We start from the raw sequence: 13,305 nt of genomic DNA on the forward strand, positions 1-13,305 counted from the left end.
TTATTTTATACATAAGAGCTACAGACTAATGTCACAATCTTTTCAAGGGCTATTAAATTCATTATTTTAACTAACGTTTTTGAACATCTATCTTATGTTGTTAATTGAGGACATTTCTGAATGTATAACAACATAAGAATAATAGTTTTTAAACTTCAAAGAGATGGCAGGTTAATGAGTAAAGGAGAAATATGAAATATCACAGAATTCCTTGACACTAAATGATGTTTTGCAAATACTGAACAGAATGATGTTTGTAAACTTTCCACTGGTTTTCAAGAGTCCCAAAACATTAGGAAAATGTGCATCACCTAACTTTGTCACATATTTATAATTGTTTTTCCTTTTTGTTTCCAAGAAGCACAATGTAGACCAAGGGGTAGAAAAAATATTTTTAAAGATACATGTCTAAGATGTTCAGCTTTTGTCAAATGAAGCAATAGGTCACAATAATGTCACAGAGACAATGGATTGCCAGCTTAATCCTCAGCAATAACATAATACTCATTATCAGGCATTTATTCATTTATTTGTTCATGAATGCTATTCATTCACATTCATTAAATAATAACTGCAAGTTGAATAATGTTTTCAGCACTGGACACACAGAAAAATCAGACAGATTCGATTTTTTGTTTAGATGAAGAAGAAGGAACAGAATATAAACAGCAAAAAAAAAAAATCAAAACACACAGAAAAAAACAAAAGTAGCAAAACTCAGTGCTCAGAAATTCTGTAGAGTATTTCTATACGCATGCACACATACACACACACATTCACACCCCATAATACCACTTTTATTATGCTATTTGGCATAGAAAACTCTTTAGGGATATTAAATTTTATTAAAATAACAACAGAGATCCTTGGAGAAGACTACACATAATATATCACCTAATAGCATGAAGGTTTTTATCTGCTTATCTTGTCTCCTAGTTTTAAATATACACATTTAAACTTTACACATTTAGACTCAGAATATGGAAAGCGTTTTATTTTCCATATTTTCAGTTAATATTACAATACTTCTTTAAAGGCCTGGCATATACTTTTTTCATTTCCATCCAATTTCGTGCTGACACACAAACACATGCACAAATACACACACACACACACACAGATTGTTACTTTTTAAAATTTTGATCATAGTTTTAGACATTTCCCTGCAAATTGTTTTCCTCTAAGAACAATTTAATATGAGCATCCATCCAGGAGACTAATCATAAACCTGCTTTACAATTAGTAGAGATTTTTGGTAGCTATATAATTTTGATTGTACATTCTGTGTTTCAATTGTTTATTTTCATATCTGTAGCCCACTCTAACTCAGAAGGTGAGTTCTTTGAAAGCAGATAACTCCTGTTTTATATTTGTATTCTCAAGATCTAACACTGAGTCTAGCACAGATAAGTCAATGAATATCTATGAGTGAATAGAATATGCATGAATAAATAAATCTTTTTAATGAATCTTTTCTAAAGTAATTCATTTTTTTTTTTGTGATGGAGTTTCATTCTTGTTGCCCAGGCTGGAGTGCAATGACATGGTCTTGACTCACTACAACCTCCGCCTCCCGGGTTCAAGTAATTCTCCTTCCTCAGCCACCCGAGTAGCTGGGATTACAGGTGCCTGCCACCACGCCCGGCTAATTTTTGTATTTTTAGTAGAGATGGGATTTCACCATGTTAGTCAGCCTGGTATCGAATTCCTGACCTCAAGTGATTCACCCGCCTCGGCCTCCCAAAGTGTTGGGATTACAGGCATGAGCCACCGTGCCCAGCCAGATAATTTCAACTTTTATTATAGATTAAAGGGTACTTGTACAGATGTGTTATATGGGTATATTGTGTGATGCTGAAGGTGAGCATAGTACACAGTAGTTTTTTTTTTTTTTTTCAGCCCATGTCTAACTCCTTCCCTCCCCTATCTAATAGTCCCTGGTATCTATTGTCCTTATCTTTATGTCTATGCGTATTCAATGTTTAACTCCCTCTTATACACGACAACATGTGTCATTTGGTTTCCTGTTCCATTTAGCCACTGTGGAAAGCACTTCGGAGCTTTCTAAAGAATGAATCTTTCCATTTAAAACAAATTATACCCTCTAAACTTTATGTATGATAGGTTAACTGGGGGCAATTGAGAACGGGATGCCTATTAGAATAAATAGGGAGATCACAAAAAACTTTCAGAAGCAAACAGTCACTACAATCAAAATAGTTATTAGACACATAGAAAATGAGGAGGAGAAAACACAAACTAGGATAATGGCTAGTTCAAGTCAAGTTCCTGGGACTTAGGAAAAAATAACCAATCTAACTTGGTTACAGCAAATTTTTTATATAGGCAAGACATAAGACTGGTGAGAGATTCTCAAATTTTTAATCCCTTGAAAGTCAGTCTGTTTGTAATTTATAAAACTCCATGACAGATTTTCAGTGGGGTGGCATAAGATTCTCACCATATTTTAGGAAGTTTAGGAAGTTTACCCTGAAACAAATGTGCTAAGTAAGTTGAGTTACAGTGAACCTTAGAGTAGGCTAGAAAATTCGCTCTTGGAGGAACCCAGCAAGTGGGAGCCAAGCTAGAGGAAGAACAAGAGGATAAAAACTTAAGGAATGAGTATATATATATAAAAAAACTGCAAGAAAAACAAACGGAACTATTTTTTTTTAATTTATCCTTTTTTTCATCTTTTAGATTCAGGGGGTGCATGTGTAGGTGTGTTTCCTGTATATACCTCATGATTCTGAGGTTTGGAGCATGAATGCTATCACCCAGGTACTGAGTATCGTACCTAAGAGTCTTTAAACCCTTGCCTGCCTCCCTCACTCCCCACTCTTGTAGTCCTCATTTTCCATTGTTGCCATCTGTATATCCATGAGTACCCAATATTTAGCTCCCATTTATAAGTGAGAATATGTGGTATTTGATTTTCTGTTCCTGTGTTTGTTTAGGATAACTATCCAGTTGCATCTATTTTGCTGCAAAGGACAAGACTTCCTTCTTTTTAGGGCTGCATAGTATTCCATGGTGTATATGTACCACATTTTTTCTATTCAATCCACCATTGTTGGGCACCTAAGATGATGCCATGTCTTTGCTAATGTGGGGCAATGAACATGTGAGTGCATGTGTCTTTTGGTAGAAATATTTGTTTTCTTTTTTTGGATCTTTGGGCGGTAATGGGATTGCTGTGTTGAATGGTATGTCTCTTTTAAGTTCTTTGAGAAATCTTCAAACTGCTTTCCACGGTGGCTTCACCAATTTACATTCCCACCAATACTGTATAAGTGTTCCCTTTTCTCCACATCCTTATCAGCATCTGTTGTTTTTTGACTATTTAACTACAGCAATTCTGACTGGTGTGAAATGAGATCTCATTGTGATTTTGATTTGCGTTTCTCTGAAGATTAGTGATGTTGAACATTTTCTCCATATTGAGAGATGACAACGTGCTAGCAGCCCTGGCTGGCCTTCGGTGCCTCCTCGTCCTAGGCGTCCACTCTGACCATGCTCGAGGAACCCTTCAGTCCACCACTGCACTGTGGGGGCCCCTCTGTGGGCTGGCCGAGGCCGGAGCCAGCTCCCTCTGCTTGCAGCGAGGTGTGGAGGGAGAGGCGCCACCAGAACCGAGGCTGTGCTGGGCACTTGCGGGCCACCGCGAGTTCTGGGTGGGCGGGGCCTCAGTGGGCCCCACACTTGGAGCAGCCAGCCAGCCGGCCGGCGATGCCAGCTCCAGGCAGTAAGGGGCTTAGCACCTGGGTCAGCAGCTGCAGAGGGGGCGCCGGGTCCCCAGCACCACCGGCCCACCCACCCTGCGCTCGAATTCTCGCCAGGCCTCAGCCACTGCCCCAGGGGGCAGGGCTCAGGACCTGCAGCCCCCCATGCCCCAGCCTCCTCACCCCGCCTCCCCCCATGGGATACCACATGGCCCCAGCCTCCCTGACAGGCGCTGCCCCCTGCTCCCCGGTGCCTGGTCCCATGGACCGCCCAAGGGTTGACGAGTGCGGGTGCACCCTACGGGACTGGCGGACAGCTCCACTGGTGGCCCCGGCACGGGATCCACTAGGGGAAGCCAGCTGGGCTCTTGAGTTGGGTGGGAACTTGGAGAATTTTATGGCTAGCTGGAGGATTGTATATGCACCAATCAGCACTCTGTGTCTAGCTGAAGGTTTGTAAACGCACCAATCAGCACTCTGTATCTAGCTAATCTGGTGGGGACTTGGATAAATTTTATGTCTAGCTAAAGGATTGTAAATACACCAATCAGCACTCTGTGTCTAGCTCAAGGTTTGTAAATGCACCAATCAACACTCTTTGTCTAGCTCAAGGTGTGTAAACACACCAATCAGCACCCTGTGTCTAGCTCAAGATTTGTAAACACACCAATCAGTGCTCTGTGTCTAGTTAACCTGGTGGGGACTTGGAGAACTTTTACCTCTGGCTAGAGGATTGTAAATACACCAATCAGCACTCTGTGTCTAGCTCAGGGATTGTAAACACACCAATCAGCACCCTGTCAAAACGGACCAATCAGCACTCCGTAAAATGGGCCAATCAGCTCTCTGTAAAATGGGCCAATCAGCAGGATGCAGGTGGGGTCAGAAAAGGGAATAAAAGCAGGCTGCAGGGGCTAGTAGCAGCAACCCGTTTCTGTGGCAGCTTTGTTCTTTTGCTCTTTGCAATAAATCTTGCTCTGCTCATTCTTTGGGTCTGCATTGTTTTTATGAGCTGTAAGGCTCATTGCGAAGGTCCACAGCTTAACTCCTGAGGCCAGGGAGACCACGAACCCGCCGGGAGGAATGAACAACTCTGGAAGGGAGGAACAAACAACTCCCGAGGCGCTGCCTTAAGAGCTGTAACACTCACCGTGAAGGTCTACAGCTTCACTCCTGAAGCCAGGGAGACCAGGAACCCACCAGAAGGAAGAAACTGACCACGTCCGAACATCAGAAGTAACATACTCCGGACACACCATCTTTAAGGATTGTAACACTCACCGTGAGCGACTGTGGCTTCCTTCTTGAAGTCAGTGAGACCAAGAACCCACCAATTTCGGACACAATATGATTGTTGGTTGCTTGTATGACCCTTGTTTGGAAAATAGTTTGTTTTTGTCCTTTTTTAAATGGGGTTATTTATTTTTTGCTTGCTCAATTGATTTACTTATGGATTCTCCAGGAGATTTTCATCTTTGTCCCCTTCCTTTTGCCTTGCCTTTAACATGGATTCCTACCCTTTCTGGAAGAGAATAACATAGTGAAATTTGCAATTCAGAAAAAAATACATTGGCAGTTGAAATTTGTATAACACTCTATGATATGCATTTATATATAAATATGTTCAGTTTTAACAGATGCCTAGTAACATATAGTTGAATGGATCTAGGAGATTCTGCTATTGAGAAAAAAAAACTGGAATGTATTTTCAAGATTGTACAACTCCTATTCATACACTTTTATATTTGGTATATCTGTGAGAAAATATCCATGAAGAAGAAACATAAGAACTTACATAAAGTGGAAAAGTCAAGCATATCTAAGACACCCAGTTTATGAGTGACAACTATAAAACAAAAATCAGGTAAGTATGTCAGATCCTTGTATCTGTTTTCAGGTAATCTGGCCAAATAGCAGTAACATCATCTTTAAAAAATGAGTTTAAGACCGGGCGCGGTGGCTCATGCCTATAATTCTAGCACTTTGGGAGGCCGAGGTGGGCAGATCACAAGGTCAGGAGGTCAAGACCATCCTGACTAACACGGTGAAACCCTGTCTCTACTAAAAATACAAAAAATTAGCTGGGCGTGGTGGTGGGCGCGTGTAGTCCTGCTACGCGGGAGCCTGAGGCAGGAGAATGGCATGAACTTGGGAAGCAGAGCTTGCAGTGAGCCCAGATCGTGCCACTGTACTCCAGCCTGGGCGACAGAGCAAGACTCCGTCTCAGGAAAAAAAAAAAAAAAGGAGTTTAAAACCAGGATGGGTCAGAGTGGTGCGCATATACATATAAAACATGTATTTCTTGTGTAAAAAGTAAGTTTTTTAAAAGACATTTTTAGTCTCATATGAATACTACAAATTTTTATTTGCTAGCGTTTTTGGGGTGAATGCCAAAAACCCTTGTGAGGTACCTGGAAATGGACTGGAATTCTGGAAAGAGTAGGTGGCAAATGAAGGCAGAATAGTACAGTTTTCTGTTAGATGGGACCAATGTTAAACTCTGAGTTAAGAGACATCACATCATTTCCTGAGACAGAATACAAACAAACAAACAAAAGATTCTTTTCTACCTGTTTAAGAGATTGGTAGTTTTACTAACTTATTTTTCTCTGAAAATAACATACGCATATTGACAATTTTCTTTCACTTTATCTAAACTAGATACAGTGATGTAATAAACTATCAAATTTTCATACATTGGATGATTGAAAAATTTAGAAATTTCTAAACTTATTCACTTGCATTTATATATCATGTGTAATGACCTCATCAGGGATACCTTTTTTGATTCATTTACGCCAAATTATGTGTCTTTTATAATTTTATGATGGTTCGCTCATCTTCAGATTTATTATATATCTTATAGCGTGTGATTTAGTAATTATGTATGGCAGAGTGTGATCTTTTGTTTCAAATGTAGGATATTTGAGTTGATATTGTACCACTTCCTACATTTGAAGTGGTACAATATCAATTCTAAATATACTTCTAAATATACTAAATAGACTCTAGAAAAACAAGAAGGTAAAAAGAAACAAACTGAGATTATAAACAAAACATGACTATATATTGATTATATTAAATTACATGTAAATACTTTGAGAGAAAGATGTCGCCAGATTATATAAAAATATACAATCAAATTATACTTGACAATTATTTAAAAATGAACTTTATATACAAAGTCTCAAGAAAGATGAAAGTAAAATATGAAAATATATGCTATGCAAACTGCAAGAGAAAAGGCTTTAGCGTGTCTCACATCAAATAAATTAGCCATGACAAAATAAATTACCAGAGAGAAAGAGAGGCATATTATAATGTTAAAAGGGGCAATCCTTTATTCTAAAAGACATAACAATTCTTAAATTTGTAAGCACCTAAAAGAGCTTCAAATTTCATGAAGCAATAACCGACAGACTTAAAGGAATAGACAAATCCACAATGACTTTGGAATATTTTAATACTCCTTTCAAGCTAATAGAGCAAAGAGAAAATTCAGAGAAGATGTAGAAATTGGAAATCTAATGACTTTCAAGTTCTTTATATGTCAGTGCTGAAAATGAAAGTCTCTTTTGTTATATATATTTAATGTTATTTCTAAATGAACTTCACCATCTTTGCCAATGATAGCTATGTCTATTGACTGATTTCCTCCTCCTTTGTCTTAAGGCTCTCATTTTCCTGATTCTTGTGTTTAACGATTTCGAATGAATACTGAATTGTAGATATTACATTATTGGGCACCAGGATTTTGTTATCTTCTAAGAGTATTACATTCTAGTAGATAATAATTGTTTAGCTTGGTTATTTTGAGTTTTGTTTTTAAGCTTTATAAGGTTGGTCTAAATGAGACTTTACAGGACTGTTTTGGCCTTGCTTGTAAGACAGGCCTTTCTAGGGTTTTTATTAAATATCTTAGTGGTTAAGTCTTTCCATTCTGGCTTGTTGGAAATTGAATGTCTAGGTGAGCTCTAGTAATTTTTCACCTTGCAGTTCTTTTCTGGTGGTTCTTTAGCTGACCTTGCAGCATGTTTGTTTATGTATATGCAGATTTCCATTCATCTAAAGACATAAGGGAACATCCCTCAAAATCCTGTGTACTCTTTTTCTGCATTGCATTCTTAAATTAAGTTTAGCCCAAAGTTGCCTCCTTACACATTTTAAGTTTGGCCTAAAGGTTTCTCTATACATAGTGAAGTGTAACCTAGCTGATATGTTAAGCAGACTGTATCCTACAATTGTGCCAGTCACTGAGTTTTTGCCAGTCAAGAGAAGTCGGCTGTTAAAACCATGTTCAAACACAGCAAACACCGAGCTGTAACCAAAGGAGCTGTTTTTGTACCTCACTTTCATTTTCTGTATGTCATTTTGCTTTTTCTGTCCATAAATCTTTGATTGCATAGCTGCAATGGAGTGTCTCTGAACTTAGTCTGGTTAAGGGGCTGCCTGATTTGCAAATCATTCTTTGCTCAAACTGTTAAATTTAATTTGTCTAAGATTTTCCCTTTAACAGCTTCGAAGCCTCTGCTGTTTTGTAACATAAATTATACCTGATCACCTTTCTCTAATGTTAAACTCTTTTTTCTCAACTAATCAAAACTTCTGTGGTTTGCTTGGGTTTTTCTTCCGTATGGTAATTTCTTAAATTGCCTCCAGATAAAAACAAAACAAAACAAAAACAAACAAAAAAGAGCAACTGCAGGGATTTCTTGCCTATTTCTCCTCTCTTTAGTACGACAGTCTGGGAGTAGTGGCTGTCTACCGTCTTAAACATTTGCTTTATTATATTCTGTCTAGTTATCTAGTTGTTTATGGCAAGAGGGCTTGTCTGAGGCCAGATGCTTCATATTGGCCAAAGGAGTTATTTTCTCAATTGATTTTTGACAAAGGCACTTAGATATTTCAATGTACAAAGGAGCATTTCTTCAACAATTGGTGCACAAGTAACTGGATGTTTGCAATGAAAACTAAAAGTGAATTTTGACCCTTACCTCACTTCATTAAAAAAAAAAAAGTAACTTGAAGAGGATTATACAAAAGAATATACACCAAAACTATAAAACTTTAAGAAAACTATTTGAGAAAAAATTTTTCATGACTTTGAAGTAGGCAAACATTTCTTAGGGCACAGAAAGCACTATTCCCAAAAACTTCTTGACCAAACTTTAGACAGACTCCTCTGAGTTCGCTCTTCAATTGGGCCTTTTCCTCAGGTCTTGTCTTAGACTTGCCTAGTCCAGTTGTAGCTAAGTCAGTTTAGGGAGACTCCCCTCACCCTTGATATCTAAACATGATCAAGTGGCTTTCAGAAAGGATTCTATTAGGCAGGTTTAGCAAGAATCCCTCTACCCTTGATAGCTCCTATTAGTAATTTTCTATCCACTGACCTCCCTAATTCTGCTCATTGGCTATAAATCCCCAGCTGTCTTTGCTATATTTTTGCTATATTTAGAGTTGAGTCCCATCTCTCTCCCTTATTTCAATAGCTTTGACATTTGTTTCAAAAGTCCTGAATCAAATCTTTCTTATCATTTTACAAGTAAACATGATAAATAGAACTTCAGTAAAATATAGTAGTGTAATATTTTGGTCTCCCTTAATAAATCAAATGTAGGTTAATATTTGCAGCTTTATTTATCAAATTCTAGTAATGAGAAAAGTTATTTAGTCCAAAGTGTTTTATTGTCAATCAAATTTAGGAAAATCATTTACATTAAACACAATTTTATTATTATTAAAACATCTAATAATAGTAATTAGGTTCACGAGTACATGTTCAGGGGTACATGTGCAGGTTTTTTATAAAAATAAACTGGTAAACTCATGTCACAGAGGTTTGTTGTACAGATTATTTTGGCACCCAGGTACTAAGCCTTGTACCCAATAGTTATTTTTTCTGATCCTCTCCCTCCTCCCACCCTCAACACTCAGGTAGACCCCAGTGTCTGTTGTTCCCCTCTTTGTGTCCATGAAGCACAATATTCTAATAAAGACTCTGAGAAGTCCGGAGAAAATAAATCTTTTTTAACATTGTTCCACTCATATTATCGTAGCATTAATCTTTTTTGGGGGAGGGGAGAGTAAATATTATTAAAGAAAGTTAAATGGTTCTATGGAACATCCTTATCAAAACTCTAGCTTCACTAGTGGTGTGGAATGTTTAGCACTGCTTGCTACTCTATAAACTTGACAGTCAAATCCTGATCATTGAAAAGCCTACTCCAAGTAATTAAGGAATAATCTATTCTGAGAAATCAGTGTGAGAAGCAGAGAAAACAGGTCAATGAAATAAATAGTATGCTAAAAATTAGTCTTTTGTTGTGTATATTAATTATCATCTATGTTTCCTCCTCAGAAAAAATATAAAATAATATCATTTTTGAAGGATAAATGTTAGTATTTGCTATAATTTATATCATTCAGATCAACTTTCAAAATTTCCCCTTAGTGTTAGCAGCATTAATAAGTGAACAAATAATAATAACAAAAATAAATGAATACAAACATAGATACATAAATGAACAGAAGAAAGAAAAAATAGCTTTAAGTGGAGATGCAAATTTTAAATAGTGTATACTACAGACACCAGCTTTTAAATACGCTGTTTATTAATTAATAGTTATTTCTTAATTCTAATCATGTTTCTTAGGTGTAAGTGGTTTTGGCAGGACATAAATACTCCTGTCAAATGTACATCCCCTATTTTGTCTCCATTTTGAAGAGTTTTATTTTGCTACAACCTGAGCAACATTGCAGAGCCAGAACATATCAGTATACATCCCTTTATTGGGAATACACATCTCTTCAAATATGGAATTAATGTATATCAGATTCTTTTTAAAAAAAGAACCCTAATATTGTACCTTGTATGATCAGTGCAAATATTTGCAAAAATACATTACTTGAACAAATCAGAATAACTTCCTCCCATTTGTGTAAAACATTTCATGGTATTGAAATTCTAACTGAGCTTTTTAGATTTCCAAATTTTAGCTAAAAAAAAACCAAGTATTCTTTCAGACTGGGACAACTGTACCCCCTCACTCCATGATAGGAAAACAAAATAAAAAACCCTGTTCAAAATTAGCTTGGAATTCTAAGTGGGGAACTCTTAAACTTGATGTATCTGTTCATTCACTCTGCATTAAATGTTCATTTTGCTCCTGGTGCTTATCCAATTGGCCCTCCTTGGAGTCATCACGTATAATATGTACTTGTAGCAGGACACTGTCCACTCCTCTAGAGTCAGTATGATGTCTGAATCCTGTGTGTTTTGGTTATCTGCTCTCCTTTAGCCTGCCCATCTAAAGACAGTCTATGTACATCAGCTATTGCAGTAAAAGACAGAAAAGCCTGAGTGCAATAAGCCAGATATAATTAAATAGCCATGAGGGGTTGGACTCAGATGGTTAATAAGTGTCAAAGGGACAAACATTTGCCTTTGAACTAGGTCAATTATGAGATATTTAAAGGGTAACAGGATCTGTGTATACTCATTCAGAAAGAGTATACCTCTCAGGCCTGGAAGAAGAAATGGCTTCTGAGAATCAAGGAGTTCAACATACAGATTTCATTTATTTTTGATATATATCCAGTAATGGGGTTGCTGGATTACATAGTAATCAATTTTTAATTTTTTGAGACACTTCCATACTGTTTTCCATAATGGCTGTACTAATTTACATTCCCAGCAACTGTGCATAAGACTTCCCTTTCTCCACATCCTCATCAGTACTTGTTATTTTTTGCCTTTTGATAATAACCATCCTAACCTTGAGTGTGGTAATATTTCATTGCATTTTCCTGACGATTAGTAATGTTTAACATTTTTAGTATATCTATTGGCATTTGTTTGTCTTCCTTTGAGAAATGTTTATTCAGATAGTTTGCCATTTTTTTTTTTTTTTAGACAGAGTCTTGCTCTGCCACCCAGGCTGGAGTGCAGTGCCGTGATCTCGGCTCACTGCAAGCTCTGCCTCCTGGGTTCACACCATTCTCCTGCCTCAGCCTCCCGAGTAGCTGGGACTGCAGGCGCCTGCCACCACGCCCGGCTAATTTTTTTGTATTTTTAGTAGAGACGGGGTTTCACTGTGTTAGCCAGGATGGTCTTGATCTCCTGACCTCGTGATCCACCCGCCTCGGCCTCCCAAAGTGCTGGGATTACAGGCATGAGCCACCACGCCCGACCTATTTTGCCAATTTTTGATAAATCATATTATTTGCTTTTTGCTTTTGATTTGTGTTCTTGGTTTGTTCTAGATAGTAACCTTTGTCAGCTGAGTAGTTTGCAAATACATTCTCCTATCCTTCAGCTTGTCTCTTCACTGTATTGTTTTCTTCTGCTGTGCAGAAGTAGTAAATCCTTACCTATCAATAATAACCTTGACTATAAATAAACTAAATTATCTAATTAAAGTATATAAAGTGGTTAAATGGACTAAAAAAAGACTCAAATATATGCTGCTTATAAGAAACTCGTTTCACCTAAAAAGACATGCATAGACTGAAAGTGAAGGGATGGAAAAAGATATTCCATGCAAATGGAAACCAAAACAGATTAGAAGTAGCTATGCTTACATCAGAAAAATTAGACTTTCAGTAAAAAATGATTTAAAAAAATGACAAATAAGTCCATTATATAATGATAACAGGGTCATTACAGTAGGAGAATATAACAATTGCAATTACATATGCATCCTACACTGGAGCACCTTTATATGTATATATATAATAACAGATCTAAATGGAGATATTTGTTGTGATGTAAGAATAGTAGGGTACTTTAATACCCCACTTTCAGAACTAGACATGTTATCCAAACAAAAAATGAACAAAGAAACATCAGAGTAAGGCCAGGTGCGGTGGCTGATACCTGTAATCCCAGCACTTTGGGAGGCCGAGGCAGGCCGATCACCTGAGGTCAGAGTTCAAGACCAGCCTGGCCAACATGGTGAAACCTCATCTCTACTTAAAATACAAAAAAAATTAGCCAGGCATGGTGGTGCACATCTGTAATCCCAGCTACCTGAGAGGCTGAGGCAGGAGAATAGCTTCAACCTGGGAGGCGGAGGTTGCAGGGAGCTGAGATCATACCATTGCACTCCAGCCAGGACAACGGAGTGAGACTTCGCTCAAAAAAAATAAATAAAAAAACAAGAAATATCAGAGTTAAACTGCGCTCCAGACCAAATGGACCTCATGGACATTGACAGAACATTTTGCCCAACAGCTATAGCATACACATGGAAAGTTCTCCAGTATAGACTGTATTTTAGGACACAAACATGCACAAAAAAAATTAAATTAACTTTTTTTTTCAAAAACGAAATTATATCAATTATCTTTTCTCCCCACAATAGAATAAAACTAGAAATTACCTTTTTAAATGAATGTGTTAATGCTAATATGCCAAATTTTAAATGAATAAAAAACAATCTTTTACTTTACAGATTTGATTCAGTTTTACACCAATCCATTACATTTTACATCATGAAGTTCTAATTTTTGAACAGAACATAAAGCAATAATGTTGACATAGTTGAAGAAATTCTTAATATTTTGTCTCTTCTTTGCAATAAAA

The 13,305-nt window shown here is 37.3% G+C and overlaps 1 protein-coding gene across 6 annotated transcripts in view; it reads left to right on the forward strand.

The window, feature by feature from the left end:
* Window positions 1-13,305, forward strand: part of LUZP2 (leucine zipper protein 2) — a 589,723-nt gene that overhangs the window by 404,119 nt on the left and 172,299 nt on the right. The window lies entirely within an intron of this gene.

The sequence above is a fragment of the Pan paniscus genome, chromosome 9 (genome assembly GCF_029289425.2).
Source record: "Pan paniscus chromosome 9, NHGRI_mPanPan1-v2.0_pri, whole genome shotgun sequence".
Taxonomy (NCBI): domain Eukaryota; kingdom Metazoa; phylum Chordata; class Mammalia; order Primates; family Hominidae; genus Pan; species Pan paniscus.